General features: G+C 35.1%; 1 long non-coding RNA gene across 1 annotated transcript in view; it reads left to right on the top strand.

Moving 5' to 3' along the window:
* Positions 1-18,888: 18,888 nt before the first annotated feature.
* LOC125095425 (uncharacterized) overlaps positions 18,889-21,259 on the top strand; it is a 39,360-nt gene continuing 36,989 nt past the window's right edge. Inside the window, exon 1 of the long non-coding RNA XR_007125877.1 lies at positions 18,889-18,942. This is a non-coding gene — a long non-coding RNA (uncharacterized LOC125095425). The remainder of the gene's footprint in view (positions 18,943-21,259) is intronic.

Here is a 21,259-nt window from a genome sequence, read left to right on the forward strand (position 1 = left end):
ATAGATAATACACATTTACATGGATTCTCATAGTTGATCATGACCATCATACTCTCTATTGGTGAGGGTTCTTTGGGAGAGCTTAGAGGCAAGGGTAGACCAGAACAGAAAATCATGGAAAGAGCTTCTATTAATCACTAAGACTTGGATTATCTACTTGAATTAGAACATCAGTTTTCCAAAAGGTTAAGAAGTCTAAAGGACTGTGTCTTAGTTGTTAAATACTCTGTACCCCTATTCTCCTTTGTGAACTGCTAGGAAGAATAATTATTACACGTGACTGATAACTATGAAATTATTGTGAATTTATTTTCCCAGCATAAATTATTAGCTCACAGGGCCTTCCTGAGAAGTGTGTACCTTGCTGCAATTCACCCTAAGAACGGCCCATTTTCAGCCATTACCACATAGGAAAACCAAAAAGAAATTACTGAGGACACTTGAGCCTCAGGAGTTCCTCTCTATCCTCTCTCCTTTCTTAAATTGGTTTAAGAAAGAGATAGAGAGAGACTATTTCACTTTATATTGAAACTCTAGTGTTAAAACGGGCTACATAAATCTATTTTTATACAGTATTTGTAGATAAAAGAGGAAGAATGAAAGAGAATGATAGTGACAAAAAGGGTTACTATCTGGAACCATGACTGCAGAGGCTAGAAAACTGAACTAGGATACAATGTAGTTGAAGGGATGATTCTGACTGACTTTACTATTGACTTCAGTTGTTACTGTCCAACGGATTTGACAGTGATCTCTACTGATTATTAAGGTGGCTTCGTTATACAGAGTTGACTAAGCTTTAGTGATGTTTGGTATACATCCATAAATCCATCTATTATTTTCATTCTCTTGGTATTTCATTAGGGGAAAAAAATGTGTTTATTTTCTGCATGTTAACTGCCTTAACCCCTTCATAAGCAATTTCAAAATAAAAGTATTTGTTTCTGAAAGGTATAAATATCACCCTATAAGTACTAAAATGGGAATCTCAAGGGATCTTCTAAGGTTATTGGGGTAAAGACCTAACGGAGCAGATAATTCATAAACAAGTCAGGATAAAATATGAAATACAAAGCTCAAGCTGATATATCTATTGTGAAGCATTTTCTTTGGAGCTTAATTCTCCAAACATAAAATATTACAGAGATTTTTAAGGACAGATGATATATATACATTAAGAATGTGAAGTATTATCTAATTATTTAGGTTTTAATCTTGATAGATTTTTTTCATTGAGTTTGTTAAGGGCTCTGCTTCATTTATTTTATTCTAATTTATTTATTTATTTTTTTTTAGTGCTCTGCTTTTTTCTCTCAGGTATCTTAGTCTAGTGCACCACAGTCAAACCTATTCAGGTCCTACTCTACTCCCCTAGAGATCCCAGCATCATGTCTACAAGCATAACATATGGTGGGCTTAAATATATTTCATCTGCTATTCCTTATTTCTTTTGTTAGCATATGCTGTTCTTACAGTATTTCTATGTGGGAAATAGATAACCTGAACAGCTGGGCAGCACTAAGAGTTGTAGAATACAGAACTGAATACTTAGTTGATACCCTCCATCATGAACAAAAGTTTCTTACCTGTACATGGAATTTAAAAAAAGAGAAGAAAGCAAAAAGTTTTTTAAAAAAACAGGGGGGTGAGGGGAATGCACACTATGCACAAAGGAGCTAAAAATATGCTTTATTTTTCCAGTCAATATTTTCACAAATAATTCCACCTATGATAATTGTCATGGACATAAGAAGTCTACTTGCTTCCAGGGGAATAGTTCATCAAAGCTCTCTCATTAGGAGTCCTGAGTACTAGAGGGGAGAATCTCCACTGTGCTGACATTTGCCCTGTCTATTGTTATGGCCCCAAGGAGAAAGGCCATCAGTTTCTTTAGCCCTTCTTTACAGACCTGGAAATTCCAAACCTTGCAAATTTCCTTATCCTCAGAATTCTTAATTTCCCTGTAATGGTTAAATGCACATTACCTCTTTGATTTTATTACAAGCTCTTTGAGATTCACTGTATCTTCTACTTTGTTGTATATACTATAAAACAATTGAGATTTTTTACAACTAGCCAAAGAACATGTATTACTGTTGATTCAAACTCATGTCTCATAAACTTGTAAAGGGAGTTTTCTATTTGTGTAATTTTATTTGTACAACTTGAACAAATAATTCACACTTTAAATGGTTTTCAAATGTGTTTTTCAATCAATCAATGAATATTTACTGAAGGTTTGTGTGTACTTGGTAAGGCACTGGATGAATGATAATAGGGTTGAGCAAATCATTGGAATCTAGTTTTATCCCAGTTCTGTAGAAAACATTTCTCCCTATATTTATTCCAATCTTGAGATGACTCTCCTTTTTGTGTCAAATGTGACATTTTTGTAATGTGTTTTGAGATAATCTTTTAATATTGTACCACTTTTTAAAGAGATTTTATTTATTCATGTGACAGAGGGACACATAGCAAGAGAGGAAACACAAGCACGAGCAGTGGGAGTGGGAGAAGCAGGCTTCCCACTGAGCAGGGAGCCCAATGTGGGCTCAATCCCAAGACCCTAGGATCATGACCTGAGCCGAAGGCAGACTCTTAACAACTGAGCCACCCAGGAGCACCAATACTGTACCACTTTTTTAAAAATGAAGTAAAATAATAAAAAAAATTTGAAAACAAGAATAATAAATGGTGCTTTGTCTTACAATATTGTAAAATATGTTTGTAAAGCTGAGATGTTATAAACTATAGTCAGATATTTAATTTTGTTACCAAGTGAATATTGAGTGACATTTAGTGACTAATACAATATGTAATTTAATGAATAGTCAGTAAGAAGTACTATTGTAAACATTAATGGGTATAGCAATTAATCAGGCAAAATGCCTGGATCCAGGTGTTGCATGCATGTGGGTATGTGCATGTGGGGTTGATTCACATATATTCATATATTCCTTACATGTATAAACTTGGGTATTTCATAAAATTGACCTTTTAAACATATAGAGAAAGAAGATTACTTATCAGTATACAGCAATGGCTTGCCTCTATTTAGGGAAATCATAATTCCCTTTTCACCACATAAATCAAAATAAAGTCTAGATGTAGTTAATATACATTTCAATGAAATTTTAAGATGATTTTAAAAATTGATGCATCTTAGGGTAGGGAAATACTTTCCAAGTAATCAAGGGGGGGGCATAAAGAAAAAAGACAGATTTATCACATAAAATTGAAAGTATTAATATGGAAAAGTTAAAATAAAAGTCAAGAACTTTTGGGGTACCTGTGTGGCTCAGTAGGTTTAAAGCCTTTGCCTTCGGCTCAGGTCATGATCCCAATGTCCTGGGATCGAGCCCCACATCAGGCTCTCTGCTCAGCATGGAGCCTGCTTCCTCCTCTCTCTGCCTGCCTCTCTGCCTACTTGTGATCTGTCTCTGTCAATAAATAAAATCCTTAAAAAAAAAAGTCAAGAACTTTTAAAGGCTTGTACCACACATATAAGGAAGATCTACTAATCTTACTGCAAAATGAGTACGTAAAGTATTTTGGAGATCCATTACACTTGAGAACAAATGCACCACCAAATATTAATTTTCTTCATTTGCATAGAAGGAGATGAAAACCACAAAGCAAATTAGTCTAATTTTGATAAAAATAAAGTAACTTCATGTTTGTGAATCATTTATTTTAGACTATCAAAACTTGCTAAATACATAAAAAAGCAATTTGAATTTAGTAAAAAAAATTACACCTGTATAATAGAAGTGGTTGAAAATATGCACAAAGGTAGTTCACAAATGTTCAACTGTAATTAATAAATATAGTAAAAGAAGTTCAATTTATCTTGTAATCAAAATGAGGTATCATTTTTCCACCAAATTAAGAAAAATATCGAAAACCAACAATATCCTGTTTGGAAAGGGACGCGACAAAAACACTGGCACTCTTGTGTGAGACTGTATTTGATTATTTGTAAATTAACTCCATCTTAGGGTATTTGACAACAATGACATAAAACCTTAAAAATGTACATATTTTTCATATCAGAAATTTTGCTTTCTGAGAATGAAGTCTTCAAAATATAATCAAAGAAATGCACAAAACGCCTCTCCCAGGTGCTCAAGAACACTTTAGTCATAGCCATATTTAGAAACAACTTTTGGGGCACCTGGGTGGCTCCATCAGTTAACTGACTGGATCCTTCCTCAGCAGAGAGTCTGATTCTCTCTCTCTCTCTCCCTGCTCCTCCCCACTGCTCATTCTCTCTCTCTCTCTCTTTCTCTCAAATAAATAAATCTTAAAAAAAAAAGAAAAAAAGAAACAACCTTAATGTCTTCCATATGGGATGTTTAAATGTACTAATCATATGTTACTAACCAAATGTACTAACCACTAACCATAACAGTATTAGTGCATATGTACTGATTTGGAAACTGGCTTACAACATACTATTCAGTGAAAAGCAAAACAAAATTTGCTTAAGAATTGTTTCAGGCTCTAATAAATGCTCATTTGGAGCACTGGTTCTAGGGTGAAAAGCAGATCTCTTTAGTAGATCTCATGGAACACCGTAGAATGTGGCCCAATCCAGCACTTTCTTTGTTTATCTTCTTCTCATGGGCTGGAATATTCTCATTAGGTCCTGATGTAGGTGACTTTGCAGATGTTGTAATTGTATTCTCCCCTTCCCTGAATAGCTAAATACTACTTATTTTTCCTTAACTTTCCCGATTCTTTTATATGATTTTGCTCTTGTGATTTATCACGATACCACCTGAGAGGGAAAAGTAAAAAAAAAAACAGTGTATAGAAATAAGGAATAACCAGAGAGTACAGAATTATACAATACAATCAGGGAGGAGTTTTCTGAGAAGGTTACAGTTAGCTCAACCACAGGGATGAGAAGAAATCAACCAATAAGAGTCAGAGAACAGGTTTTCAGGCAGAGGTGAGAGGGTAGCAACTATAAAGGGCCCAGGCACCAAGGGTCTTGTACTGTTTATAGTGTCTGGGGGACATGTGGTCATGTAGCCTAGAAATGACACAACAGTGACTCTTGGTGAACTAGGAGAGATAAGCAAGGGTCAGATTATGCAGCCCTTTTAGATCAAGAATAGTATCTGAATTTGTTCAAAGTATAGTGGGAAGCCATTATAGGATTTTTTGGTTGGCATGGTGTTGATTTGATTTATGTTTTTAGAGATTGCTCTGGTAAACTTAGTTCTAGCTGTGAAGTGTTTGAAAACACTATGACAAACTATCCAAGCAGAGAGGGGCGGCTGGGGTGGCTCAGGGGTTAAAGCCTCTGCCTTCACCTCAGGTCATGATCTCAGGGTCTTGGGATCGAGCTCCTCATCGGCTCTCTGCTCAGTGGGGAGTCTGCTTCCTCCTCTCTCTCTCTCTGCCTGCCTCTCTGCCTACTTGTGATCTCTGTCAATAAATAAATAAAATCTTAAAAAAAAATTAAAAATTTAAAAAAGAAAGCACTGGAGAACAAGTAAGGTTGGGTTGTAAGGCTCCCATCCTTACGACAAGGGAAGCAAACATGGTGTGACTAGAGTATGTGGGCTGTTTTCTTCAAACGTTATTTTCCATTTTCAGCTCATGAGAATGAGCAACAGAAAATGGCCAGTTTTTTTTTTTTGTTTGTTTTGTTTTTAGTTTTTAAAGATTTTATTCATTTATTTGACAGAGAGAGAGATCACAAGTAGACAGAGCAGCAGGGAGAGAGAGAGGTGGGGGAAGCAGGCTCCCTGCTGAGCAGAGAGCCTGATGCAGGGCTCAATCCCAGGACACTGAGACCATGACCGGAGCCAAAGGCAGAGGCTTAACCCAGTGAGCCACCCAGGTGCCCCCCAAATGACCAATTTTACAGAGATGAGTTTGGTCCTAAGAAAATGGATGAGACATGAGGCAGAAAACTCCTGGAGGAAGGCGAATTCATAAAAGTGAATACATAAAGCTGCACGAAAATTTCTCAAGCATTTGGCTGACTCCCAAGGTATGCCTATGTAGAGCAACCTGGTGGAAGACTGGCTACAAACCAAACGGGTTGGCAGGGATTTCCAGGTACATTGACATTTAGATTCTCCCAAGATGGAGGGGCCTCATTAAACTCCAGGCACTTCCAGCTGAGACCCCAGAAGCTCGATGCCTAACATAATACTCTGTGGCAGAAGCATAGCCAGAGGACTGTGGTCTAGGAGTAGGGGCAAATTGAAATATCCTCTTAGAAATAGATTTCATGAAGGATAGAGACTCAGAACCTTTAGGAAGGAGGAAGTTGGATTAGATAAATTGATGGGATTGACTGAATAAAACCTCAGATTTGATTTCCCTAATAGGAACATTCAAGTTTCATAAAGAAAAATAAAGATGTATTTCTTTTTCATAAAGAAAAATAAATATTGTTTATTTTTCATGAAGAAAAATAAACAATATTCTTGGCTATCTCTGAAGTGTGTACTCTGATCTTAGCTTGGAATGAAATCTTGGAAGGATTTTCTAGGGAATAGTATATTGTCCCTGGTGAATTTACTCAATACTATTCTGGATTTGAGGTATGTATTAGTCAGTGTTAGCTAGAGAAACAGAAACAATAGAATGTGTGTATACAGAGGAGGTTTATTATAAGAATCAGCTCATGTGATTATGGGAGCTGGCAAGTCCAAAATTGCAGTATAGACCAGGAGGCCAGATTCCCAGGAGAGGTTATGGTACAGATGAAGTCCAAGGGTATTCAGCTGAAGAATTCCCTCTTGCTGGGGAGGCCAGTCGTTTTGTTCTCTTCAGGGCTTCGCTTGACTGAATGAAGCCTAACCACATTATGGAGAGCAATGTGCTTTACTGGAAGTTCACCTATTTAAATGTAAATCTCATCCCAAAATACCCTCCATGTTGACGTAAAGCTAATGATCACAAGGTATAATGTGAACAAAATGCAAAGATGTTAAGTGTTTAATGCGATGAGTTTTGACAAGTGCATGCTCTTAGGTGAGCGGACTACAACTGGAAATATTTCCATCACCATAGAATGTTTTTTCCTGCACCCTTCATTTAATCTCCCCCCATGCCAGCCAATTACGATTTGATTTCTAGTTATCAATTTTTTCAGGTCTATGGCTCTATATAAATAGAACTTTAAATAACTGTTTTTTGTTTGTTTGTTTGTTTGCTCAACATGGTTTCTTTGAGACTCCTTCTCACTCTCATGTACCTCGATTGTGTTTTTATTTTTTATTTCTGACCAGTGTTCCCTACGTAAATATCCACAGTTTATCCATTCATCTTGTAGTTTGTTTCCAATTTTTAGTATTATAAGTAAAACTGTATTAAGCATTCTTGTATAAGTATTTTGGGGACTGTAGGTTTTGATTTCTCCTGGGAAAATATTTAGGAGTGGATTTGCTGAATCACAGGGTAGATATATTTAAGCTTCATAGTGAAATGCCAAATAGTTTTCTAAGCGATAGTACCAGTTCCCTTTCTCCAGGAATATATGGAAGTTCCAGTGGTTATGCCTGCCTGTGGACACGTGGTATTCTCATTCCTTTTAATTTCAGTCATTCTAGTGAAGTGACTTCTTGATGTGGCTTTACTTGCATTTCCACGATGAGTAATAAAGTGGAATGCCTATTATGTGTTTATTGATCAGCTGCATATTCTTTGGGGAAGTGTCTGGTGGTCTTTTGCCCGTTTTTGTGTGCTTGTCTTTATATTATCGAGCTTTAGAGATTTTTAAAATATGTATTCTAGAAACAAATTCTTTATCACATATACATATTGCAAACATAAGTATCCAAGTCTGTGTTTTACTTTTTCATTTTTTTAATGATTTCTTTTGATGAGCACGTTCTCTTTTCTCACTGTGGGTCTTATTTACCTTTTCTGTTACTGTTGGTCCTCTTTGTGCTCTGTGTTCTGTAGAAATATTTGTTTACCCTCTACCACAAAGATGTTTTCTTTTATTCCACAAGTGTTACATCTTTAGCTTTTATTTCCCTTCTATCACTCAGCTTGCACTATTTTCTTCATAGCTTTATTGAAGCATAATTGAGATACATTAAACTGCACATATTGTGTAAGAAGCCAGGAATGGCATCTCAAGGGAATCTCAGTCTAATGGAAATTCTATTATTCAATTTTCTCAGAGTTCTAAGTACACATTTTTAACCTGCCATGCTTTTTTTAATTCCACTAGTCTGATGTATACTTTCAAGTCCTTACACACTATTTTATTTGGTCTTTTATCCTGAGCCTTTGAGTGAGGCAAAGTGGTTTCATCCCATTCTACTTGTTAAGCCACAGATAAGTTAGGGCCAAGGTTGCTATGAGGGCCACGCTGCTTTTTAAAGATTCGATTGCTTTTTCTCTATAATTCTGGTTTTAAAATATATCTATATCTATCTATCTAAAACATAAAATTGATTATCGTGACTGTTGGTAAGTGTATAGTTCATTGCCATTAAATATATTCACATTGTTGTGCAATAACTACTACCCATCTCCAGCATTTTTCATCAACCCAAACTGAAACTCTGTACCCATTAAACAATAACTCAACATTCCTTTCTCCCTGGTAACTACTCTCCTACTTTCTGTCTCTATGAATTTCCCGATTGAATTATTTTTTATGTGTCATGTGAGATAGAAGGGAGGGCTCATTTTTTTCCCCATATGAATACTTACTTATTTGAGCTCCTCCCACATTGCCAGTTTTTACTAAAAAGTGCCCATTGGGATTTTGGTTGCGATAGCATTGACTTTGTAGGCTAGCTTGAGGTTAATTGAAAAGCATTGAGAAATGATCTATAAACAGGGCAAATCTGTTATCTAGTTCTTCTCTAATTTTTCTCTGTAGGTTTTTGCATTTTTCTATGCAGGCAATAGCAGTATGCACTTCTCTCATTAAAGAATTCTTTATTTTTGTTCTCTGACAATATTCTAAATGGTATTTTTTAAATTTCATTTTTGTTGCTTATATCCAGGCAACTTTAAATCTTCGAATAAGCCTCCTTTAAGTATAAGGTAAAGCATAGTTGAGGATATTGGGAAACCATATCTTATATACATGTCTAGCACTTGAAAATCATTTTCTGGCCTATTTGGAGTAGCTATAATATGTTGTTGTTGTTGTTGTTTTTAATGTGGAAAGAGAGAATGCAGAAATTAGATGGTATTTCTGGAGTAAAATGTTACCTAGAAACAGGGCCAAAAAGAATCCGGAGTTGCTGCCACCCTGTCCTGGGTTCTCATGGGGGATAGTTATGAAAATGTCACTTTAAGTAATACTAATAAAACTGGCAACAGAGACATGGTATTTATTTACAGATGGAAAGGACTGAAGTCTTTTTAATTATACTTATAAAGAGGTACAACACTTCCTATTATAAATATTCATAATATTTAAAGGTCATTCTGACATACGGTTCTTGGTTAAACACAGAAATGCATTCCCAGGCCCATTATCACCAGAGGCTCTATCATCAGTGGTTTTTTGTTCAAGAGAACACTTTGAAACCTCTTTTACAAGGATTGTAAAAAAAAAAAAAAAAAATGGGATTGGTTAATTGTATACTACTTGACCTTATTCATGTTGCTATTTCTGAAATTCTTGGTCAAAAAGTAATTTAAGTATCTTAAATGATTGATCAATATCTCTTGTTTATTAAATGAATCATAATATTTTATAATTTATAGTTAATGATGTATAATCATAAAGAAATTTTGCTTTCCGCTATCTCCATAAACCTTCCATAGGCACTAGATCTTCAATCCCAGATTTTGGCCAGTTCTAATGTGTACCTGTACAATGGAAATAGTTTTATAGCCTCTTTGAATTAAAAAAAAAATCTCAAATATGAAAATAGTCCAATTCTATTTAATAATGAAAACTAATTTTAATTTCACATAAAATCTTTGGTCACCATCCCAACTGAGATCTATTTTGGCAAGACATGAGAGGAAGGCATGGCTAGCTTCCCCATCTGGCCTTTCACATTCCTCCTTGCTGAGCTGGCTGAAAGTGGTTTCTGGTTCTAGAGGTAGGATCCAAGGGGAGGAAGGTGTGTGTGGACACAATATAGAAAGAGAAGCAGGGATGCTCTTACTACTTGATACACTTATAAAATAGCATCTCATTTTCTGCGATTTGCAGATATTTTCCACCTTTCTCTTCTGAATATTTTTGTGTCTTTTTCTGAGAATCCTGGATATCATGCAATCTCCTTCGATAAAGGTGACTGCATCTCAATGCAGATTAATATGAAGACCTTCAATATCTGTTCTTTAGTTTCCCTCTGATCCACTCCATTACGTTCTAACAGCTGTCTTCCCTAAGATCTAAGTCAATTTCACTGTAAGGAGGCACATTTACAGGTTGTGGGAATTAAAGACAAGCACATCTTTGAGGGGCCACTATTCCATTTACCACACATATCAAACTCATTTTAAGACAACTGCAGAACAATTGTCTTAACAAGTGGCTATTTTATCTGCACATATGCCTTATCTCTATTTTTTTCTGATTAATAATATTCTGACACATGTTAATACTGCTGTTCATTTATTAAAATATGTATTTATTACAAGAAAGTTTTATAATCTAAAGGTAAAGATATGAATTCTTTCTGAAGCTTATTTTTTTAATAAGAAACTCTTTTTTTTTTTAAAGATTTTATTTTATTGACAGAGATAGAGAGCACAAGTAGGCAGAGTGGCAGGCAGAGGCAAAGGGAAAAGGGCTCCCCGCTGAGCAAGGAGCCTGATGCGGGACTCGATCCCAGGACCCTAGGATCATGACCTGAGCCGAAGGCAGTGGTTTAACCAACTGAGCCACACAGGCACCTCTGAGGATTATTTTTTAATAAACTTACACTCAAATATGTTTAGCTAATGTGAAATATTGTAAAGCAAATGAATAATAATTAAAAAAAATAATCCATCTGGGTCAAAGGAATCATCTACACTGAAAGTTTTGAGCCAAATTGTTTTGTGTTAAAGATACAATGGGTTATTTTACTTAGAATAACAAAGGAAGATATATTGGAGGTCTCCTTTTTCAATTTAAAGATCTGTTTATGGTAGTAGCGAGTATATCTTGGTATTTTCTCAAATATAGATCAGTTTACATCCTCTCAAGTCAGCTGGTTGAGACTTAGGACTACTAGGAATAGCTAGAACAATGGTTTTTACCAACCACATTCCATTGTAACAAAGTTTTCTATAACTGACAAAGTCATATCATGTAAGATAATAATTATGGCACAGTAGTTCTTTATAGTCCCATGGTCAAGATTGGGATCTAGAGTTGGAAAGATCTGTGTTTAAAGTTCTTTAATCTGAGAAAAGTCTTCTTATCTCTTGTGAGGTAATAGAAGATATATTACAAGGGATACTAAGAGCACTAAGACCATCTCTTGCAAGCAGTGTTAGCAAATTAATTGAACCCAAGCAGAGGTCGCAGAAATATCCAACTTATGGCCAAATCTCACAGAAGCTGTGGGTAACCTGGGAATTACTACTTGTGATTGGCATCTGAAGTAGGGTGGGATCAGTTTTGTGGGTTGGACGCTGTCTCTAGGTAGATACTGTCAGACCTACATTAAATTGTAGGACACTCAATAGGAGTCATGGAAAATTGCTTTGTGTATTGGAAAGACTTACACACATTTGGTGACAAAAAAGTGTCAGTAGTGTTCTGTGTAAAAGTAAAGTAGAAACACACAGATAGAGAACTGTAGATTTTTACAATTCACCTCTCCGTACTGGCTTTCCTAGATTAAAATATTACCTATTTAGCTGGGCTTTTTTGAGCTTAAATGAGGTAATATGTGTAGAATACTGAGTGCTTTAGTGATGCATAGTTGTACTAGTGCTTAGTAAGCCATAGTTAGGACATAAAAATGTTAATTGTTGTTAGTATTATTATTATGGCCTGAATAGTTTAGACTTCTAGAGAAAGAGACAGGAAAGAGAGCATTCAACTTTTATCATTTAGATGGTGTTTAGACTGCTAATATTCATCTCTGCAGAAGTAATCTTAGAACTTGAGATGATGCTAAATTTTGAAATTTCTTTTTTTTTTTAAAGATTTTATTTATTTATTTGACAGAGATCACAAGTGGGCAGAGAGGCAGGCAGAGAGAGAGAGAGAGGGAGAGGGAAGCAGGCTCCCCACTGAGCAGAGAGCCCAACGTGGGGCTCGATCCCAGGAACCTAGGATCATGACCTGAGCCGAAGGCAGAGGCTTCAACCCACTGAGCCACCCAGGCGCCCCTAAATTTTGAAATTTCTAAAAATTAACTCACAGGCCTTCTTTAATGTTTCCTCTGCATCAGATTGCTTAATCGGGGACAAAATCATAAAAAATAGTTGTTTGATAATTTAAAAATTTGGTCAATTCTGTAACTGTGATCAGGTACATATCCAGAAGTGAAATATACTTACCAAGTGTTTATTGTTAAAAAAAGAACAAACTTCAAAACAAGAAAAATAAACTTCAAAGACTAAGTTTCTCTAATATCCATATATGTATATTATTTATTCACTGATTTTTGAAAAATCATTTAGCTTAAGGTCAAATGTGTACTGCAGACAGAATTGCATATAAGATCATTAATAATTATTCCATAAATAGATGATACAAAGATATAAACCTAAATTAAAAAGTTAAACAGCAACTTGTTTAAATTAAATTGTTTAGAACATAGATTAGCAATTTTCGGTTAATAACTAAAACACATATTCCAAATTTAAGCAAAAGGCAGCAGAACTATAAGGCAGTAAAAAAACTTCTGAAAGTTTATAACAGAAACACATAACCATAGCAATTCAAAAGAAAACAGAGTAATTTAAGTTTCAGTAAGTATGATATAAAAATTACTCTCAAAATTCTTTTTAAAGCCATTATCAAATTGTTCCATGTCATAGAAAATATGACATTAAAATTTTTCTTAAATCATGCCAGGATGTGATGAAAATAAGAGAAACTGGAGAATAAAAGAAATATTAAATTTGATTTTCTTAACCCTTGCCTTAACCATTAGACTGAAAACCCCCTTCCCTGGCTATCACAGACTTGCCCCCAAATAAGCACATCTATTAAACAAGTGTCTGTGAAAATATAGGGTAAGGATCATGCTATCTTTAATCTCATTCTCAATGATACATTGTGTTTATACAGTAGTTGTTATTTTGCTCAGAGATCTTTCCAAACACTTAATTTTTCACTCACTCCACATTTTTATTGAAAACTTCCTATAGTTCATACACTTCCTAGGAGAAAAGAAGCCTGACCAGTCTTTTGCTCTCATGGAGATTATGGTCTGGGTAAGGAAAAGCACCATAAAAAAACAACAATGCAGTAATAAAAAGCTAATCTAATAATGTAGAAGCAGATGGTAGAGCGTGACTAGGATGTTATTTTATACTTATATGTGGTAGTCAGAGAGACAACTTAACTAGCAGTATTTTTGTCATTGTAATAATTTTATTTTTCTATCATCAAAGAAACAAATGGAGACTTTTTTGTCTTTTGTTTCTAAGATTGTAATTATTTGTCAGAGAGAGAGAGAGAGCACAAACAGGGGGAGCAGCAGGCAGAGGAAGAAGCAGATTCCTTGATGAGCAGGGATCCCCATGTGAGACTCGATCCCAAGTCCCTGAGATGATGACCTGAACTGAAGACAGACCCTTAACCTACTGAGCCACCCAGGAGTCCCTTTTGTTTTGTTTTGGTCTTTTAAAAGGATCATCTGAACTCTGGTCCCTGAAGAGATAATTTCACTCACTTAAGAGATGATGCCAAATTTGAGCTTTTTTAGATACTTAATTTTAGGAGTTGCTATTTTGAATCACATTGACATATTTTTGATAAAAGAATTACTCTAATATGTCCCATGTGGATTATTGTTTTGTATATAAGGAGCCAGGGCAAAAAAAAAAAACATAAAAACATTTGAGGTGCTAAGTGAATTTTTACAATTACTTCTGACAGATCATTTATTTCCTAAACAAATTGTTTCCATGTTTGCGTTAGTGACTGGGAAAAATAAAGTAAAATTTTATATTTACGACCATATGTCTCCCAATGAGTTAGTGTCATAAATAGACCTCTTGATTGCCTACTGCATCACAGTTTCTGAAGTTAACTTGATCTTGCTTCTGATAAGAAGCTATCACCGTGTTTCAGAGAGGAGGACTTGGGGGGATGGGTGAGCCATTGATGGGTATTAAGGAAGGTACTTACTGCATGGAGCTCTGGGTGTTACATGCAAACAATGAATCATGGAACACTGCATCAAAACCTAATGATGTGGGGCGCCTGGGTGGCTCAGTGGATTAAGCCTCTGCCTTCAACTCAGGTCATGATCTCAGGGTCCTGGGATCGAGCCCCGCATCGGCTCTCTGCTCAGCACTGAGCCTGCTTCCTCCTCTCTCTGCCTGCCTCTCTGCCTACTTGTGATCTCTCTCTCTCTGTCAAATAAATAAACTCTTTAAAAAAAAAAAAAAACCTAATGATGTAGTGCTGTATGGTGATGAACATAACATAATAAAATTAAAAAAAATAAACCATCACTGTGAAGTGTAGACTGTAATTCTTTGACTGTAAGGTACACAGTTACCTCTAATAAAGATGATGCCAATTAAACTATAACTCAATGCTCATTGTCACTTAGACTCATATTTTTACTTTTATACTAAAAGAGCTCTTTTAAATTTAAGTAGAAAAAGAGTTTAATCTTTTATCAATATAATGCATTCATAGAAGTAAAGAACATTCTAGGGAAATTGGTTGAGTTGTTTCTGAAATTTTTACAGTCAGACTGCAAGTTTTCTGAAAAATTTTTCAATTCAGTCATTAATATCATCTTCAAGAGTACTGAGGAGACAACATTTCTTAAAATCTTTCACATAAAATCCTTCAGTAATGAGCTCCTAAGACAACATCACAATTATGAAAATCTAGCTTAATTTAAAAAACATGTCAGGATTTCTTTTTTAAAGATTTATGTATGTATTTGAGAGAGAGAGAGAGAAAGAGCATGCATGCGAGCAGGGGAGGGGTAGTGAGAGAAATTCAAGTAGATTCCATGTTGAGTGTGGAGCCCCACATGGAGTTCAACGGCATTACTCCGAGATCATGAACCTGAAATCATGACTTGAGCTGAAATTAAGAGTCCTATGCTTAACCAGTTGAGCCACCAGACACTCCTATGTCAGGGACTTTTGCTAAACATTGTCTTTTCTGATGGAGTCAAAGAGTTAAAAAAATACTCTAGTATTATCTCTGGGCTTTCCTACAAGCCACTGCCATCCTTCTGCAAGTTTTCATTAGGCATTTTGATGGTTGCCATGCACAGATAATTCCAGCTATATGCCCCAGCTGCAACTAGGCTGATTCTGCTTTAAGACATTATTTGTTTCAATACATATCCATTGCAAAGATGCTAAAATGTGAACCAAAAAATCAGCATGTCATGATTAATGACACAGAGTAATAAAGTGAGCCTATTCAAATATCACTGGTTCAATAGGAACAAAGTAAAAATTTCAGTAAGCTTGTTTTTCTTCTTGTTCTATAAGTTAAATTAGCCTATTGCTTATATCTAAAATATCAAATTTCTAATTTGTCCTAATACACTCGTATTCTCTGAATAAAATCTACTTGTAAAATATATGTCTTCCCTATCCTTCCCGCCCCCTAAGTACAGTGAAAGCTCTAGAAAATAAAATTCTCAGTAGCAACTGCTATAGCTAACTACCTTTCAATCTGGGATGAACTTCTTTAGCAAAAGAAGCTTTGTCTCACTTGTTCTTTGCTAAAGCCTTTGAAACAGGAAAAGATAAACAAGTGGTCTGGGGTAAATGGAAATAAAACAGAAAGCAACCGAATTTGATAAGACTGCTTTCTTGTGCTGTAACCCTCAGGAAGATGCACGTGAAAAGAGGTCAGCCAAAGCCAACTCCAAGTTTGTACACAGAGTTCCTCTTCTGCTATTTGCTCCTTCCTGCTTAGTGTGTCAAAGTAAACATCCTTGGAAGGTATCATCTGTGCCTTTGTTCCCCTTTCAAGCTAAATAGTAGATAGGTACAACAAGTCTTAGTAACGCGTATTTTTCCATCAACATTTTGACATTTGAAGGCAGGTAGATGCTGATGCGTAGATGGCCTTAGAAAATATTACAGAGTAAACGACTTGCTGGCTACTAAGAAACTCCCCACAAAATCCAGTCTTTTTCTCTTCATTACAATCTGCATTCATGATCATACCTGTGCACTGATAGTTGTGCAATCTTACAGAGAAAAAGATACTAACCACACAGAAGCAAAGATACATTAATGAGAATTTTTATTATTAATTTACAATAAGAATTAGAGCAGTCATATATAATAATTAACTCAATTTTATTATGTTCAACACAGCCTCTTATTAGCCATACAAATTTGTTCCTTCTACAGTCTCATCTACTTCAGCTAATCATCACTGGATATTTATAACTTAAGCCAAAAGCCATGGACTCATCTCTGTCCTTGTTCTGTGAACCTTTACAACAATCCTACAGCAAATTCTGTGGGCTCTACATTCAAAACACATGTAGAATTGGACCCTTTCTTTCTATTTCGCTGTTACCACACCATTCCAGATCACCATCTTCTCTTGCCTGGACTATTGTAGTAACTCACTAAAAAGTCTCATCTCATTATTTCTGCCTTAGTGTATTCTCAACACAGCATCCAGACGAATCCTATTAAGATCTCCTTTTCTTGAAACTCACCAAGTTCTTCCCAACTAACAGCCAGATTCAAAATCTTGAGGACTACCTACAACAATCTAATGATCCTGTTGTCCACCTCTCATTCCCAGTTACTCCTGTCTCAAATTTTGTGGCCCTCTTTTTGTTTTAATTTTCTCCATATACTTGCTACCATATAACATCTTTATATAACACTTCTAGATAAGTGCCACAGGGCAAGCATTATGGTCTGTTTTGTTGACTTATGGCCCTGTTATGTAGAACAGTGACTGGGCGTGGTAGACATTCAACAAAGTCATTTATTCTGTCAAGGTAAACATATTCTTTCCTTGGAGATAAATATCAAAACTATAAATTACAAGGTGAATATAGACTCAAAGAAAGAATTATTTGCATTATGTGTTATGTGTTATGATTTCCATGAAGGTATAATACATATTTTATTTAGAGTACCAGGTTGAGTGTGTGATTCAACCCTCCACTTCCCTAAAAATGCCTCTTATTCAATGTTATTTTGGTTTAATTTTTAATTATTCAAATAATATATATTGCATTAGTCTCTTCATAGGAATATTCCATTTGAAGTTTACATCTCTTGATCACCATCCTTCTGTCTTCCCCTCCTTGCTGGACCTTCATGGTATCCTTCTAGCAGAAATCCAAAAGTCTGTTTATATATCCAAATACATGAACAAAAAATGTGGTTTTGGTGCAGGTTTTTATTTTTACATAAACAATACTACAGTGTACATATTTTCCAGGTTTCTTTTCTTGCTCAAATATGTTTTCAACCTGTCTATGCTAACCAGAGGTCTAGTTAAGTCCTTATAACTGCTATATATTATTCTATCAGATAAACTAGATTTAACTATTTTCCTGTTTGGGGGCTGTGGTCATTTTAGGGTTTTGGTTTTTGATTTTGTTTTGTTTTGTTTTAAGATTTTATTTATTTTTGACAGACAGAGATCACAAGTAGGCAGAGATGCAGGCAGAGAGAGAAGAGAGAGGAAGAGAAGCTCCCTGCTGAGCAGAGAGCCCAATGCAGGGCTCAATCCCAGGACCCTGGGATCATGACCTGAGCCGAAGGCAGAGGTTTTAACCCACTGAGCCGCCCAGGCGCCCCTCATTTTAGGTTTTAATTTTGGGAAATAGTTTTTCATAAAGTGTTTTAGTTCATCTCCACGCACACATGTGAATTTGTTTTTCCTATCTTAGTTACTTAGTTACTCAATTGCTGAGTCACAGTACATACATTGTCAATGTTAACAGATTTGCCAAATTCTTCTCCAAAGTTGTTCTACTGCCTTATACTCTCCTATCAGGAAAGAAAGAAAATAGCATATCCTCACAATATGTCAATGCATTACTGTCATGTTCATATTGTTTTTTCATATTTTTCTAATCTGATGAGTGATAAAATATTTAAAATTCTATAAACTGAAATTGCTATATACACCTAGAATTACTAAATTTGTATATACTTATAAATCATCTGAGTTTCCTCTTCTATAGATTGGTTATTCATATTCTTTGCTGGTTTTGCATTTCACTTTTATTTTTGTTTTATCAATTATATGTAATAGTTTCATCCTCTATAGTGTATCCTTCAAGATTATTTTCCCCTTTATCCAAACATTTAAATTATATTTACCAGTCTTTTCTTTTGACATATGCATATGTGGTAAAACCTATTTTGTAATGAAAGATATGATAACAAAAAGCCAGGGTAGGGATAAAATCAAGTAGGAGAGCACAGGGGTATAAAATGTTCTAGTTGTTTTGTTGATCAGTTCAGAAGTTTTTTTTTAATGTGTGTCTGATGTGTGTGTGTATTAAATATTACATAGTATTTTTTAAAACCTCACTGTCTTCGCACTCTTGCATTTCACTGCAGTTTTCAGTGGTTGAAGTATCTTCTAATTCTCACTGTTTTTTTCATGAGCCTTAATGCAATCATAAAATAATATCCAGTCTTCTTAATATTTTTTTTCACTATCTCCACTATGAGAACATTCTTATCTCTGTGTTGTCTTCTGCGTGACACTAACAGTAATGTGTTTGATTTTCCTCTATTATTCCCGGAAAAAAATATATTTTTGTCTTTCTTTCTATGATTTCTTTTAACAGTTGATAGTTGAAAAAAAAAACAAAACAGAAACAAAAAACCAGAGAAGCATAGGTAAGTGAACTGCAGTGGAAGATTTTGAACAGGAATCACGTAAGTTATTTTGTGCTTTGTGAGTATTTAACACAGGTGAAAAGATCAGTTCTTCCTACCCTTAGAAGGTTTGCATTTCCACAGATATAAAATGAGTCTTGTCTCTCCCATTTCTGTTTTCATTCTGCTACTAACTGCTTGGGAACTGTATGTGTGACTTCTGCTTGGCCCCAGGTCACTTAAATCTGTTTCTTTAAGGCAAAGCAAATGTTCTCAAACTGTAATCTCTTGAAGGACAAAGGGCATATCTTGTAGTTTTCTTTGTTCAGTGCCTGGACAGTATTATAGTGGTGAAAATTTTCTGAATCCTACCACCTCAGAGTAAATAGTGGTTATTAAGTCACCGGAAGCTTCTCGTCTCCTTTTGTTGTAAGGTACCCAGATACAAAGACTTCTATTCGTATTTTTACTGGAAAATATTCTGCACAGGTAATGCTTTTAAATCTCATTGCTACCTTTATGAATTTAATAATAACAGAGCATGTAAGGATGTCAGAGGAAAGGCTTTATGAATGTCAAATAGCTTTTTCCAACATTTATGAACTATATTGTGTTGAAATTCCCATGGAGTTATTTAGCCATCAAACAACCCTAAGGACAATATTTATACTATTTTCAAATCCAAAACACAATATAAGATAAATTCAAATACTTCACTTTTTATGAGGAGCCATATAAATAAAATGTTTTTCCATGTCCTTGAAATTGATCCATAAGAGAAAAAATTATGTTTTTCATATGTTCTAATTTATGACTTTTCTGGATATATTGGGTTATACATACAATTAAATATATATTATTGTGCACATATTACATTATATGTTCTATATTATATAGATATATAGATTATTATATTAGATAATATAGATCGATATAGATGTACATATGTGTATATATAAAATATATATGATGCTATATATATACTATATATTATATATAGATACTATATCATATATATTATATATATTATATACTATAGAACACAATAATATGCATAATTGTATATATAAACCATATATCCAGAAAAGTCATAAATTAAGACACAGCAAAACATACTTCTAATTTTTTTCTCATGCAGATCAGTTTAATAATATTATACATATTATAATGCTATACATACACATAATTATATATATATAATTATACACACACACACACACACACACAGACATAAGCCCTACTAATATTTTACTATAATTGTCAGAAGACCAAAGGACTTCATTGATCACCCTATCTAAAACAGCCCATGGCAGTATATTATAGATTTATTTATTTATATTTTGGAGGCTGTCCACACCTCTAGAATGAGAACAAAAACCTTGATTTGGTTTGCTGCCACATCACCTATATCTGAAACAGTTATAAATGAATGAATGAATAAAGGATAATAAATTTTTAGTTTAAATGAAGTACAGTGTATTTTTTTAAGAAATGCTATATCTTAAAGATGTTGGCTAAGTCTATTAGTTATTTTTAGTGTTGTGCCAGTCCTGAAAAATTAATCACATTTTCATTTTTCAGACCTCTTGTGAAACTACCAGATGCTATATAGCAGGGCTCAATAGGTCAGAATGCTCAGGTCAGGGTTACACAGATATTGATTGCAGGAATATCTATGTCAGCAATTACATACAGAAAAGTCAACAAAGTAGGAAAGGCTAAAATATGGTAGAAATCTATGACATTAGTAGTGTCTGCATATCAACCAATTGCAAAATCTCAATGGCTAATGACAGCTTTTATTCTCATGCTTATAGGCCTATGGGTTGACAAGGGCAACTCAACCTCATGTTGCAGATCCATTGTATGTTAGGATGGTTCTGCTCTATGCATGTTCCCGCTGAGACCAGAAAGGCACAAGCCAACTGGGGCATGATGTTCTTCTGGTGGTAGTCAGGAGCCCCCCAATGGGCTTCAGAAATAGGTGGATGTCCCCTAAAGCCAAGGCTCTACTTTTTTTTTTTTTAATTGTTTATTTATTTGAGAGAGAGAGAGAGAGAGAGAGAGCATGGGTGGGGGGAGGTGCAGAGGGAGAGTATCTTCAAGAAGATTCTCCGCTGAGCATGGAACCCTTTGTGGGGTTGATCCCAAAACCCATGAGATCGAAACCAAGATTTAGATGGTCAACTGACTGAGTCACCTGGGAACCCCAGGGCTTACTTCTTTAGTGCTGTTAGTTATGTCACATCTCATAGGTCAAAAGAAATCACATAGCCATACCCAACTTCTACAGAGCAGAGAAATATATTCCCAATGCATCAAAGCTGGGAAGAATAAA

Source organism: Lutra lutra, chromosome 3 (genome assembly GCF_902655055.1).
Source record: "Lutra lutra chromosome 3, mLutLut1.2, whole genome shotgun sequence".
In the NCBI taxonomy this organism is placed as follows: Eukaryota; Metazoa; Chordata; class Mammalia; order Carnivora; family Mustelidae; genus Lutra; species Lutra lutra.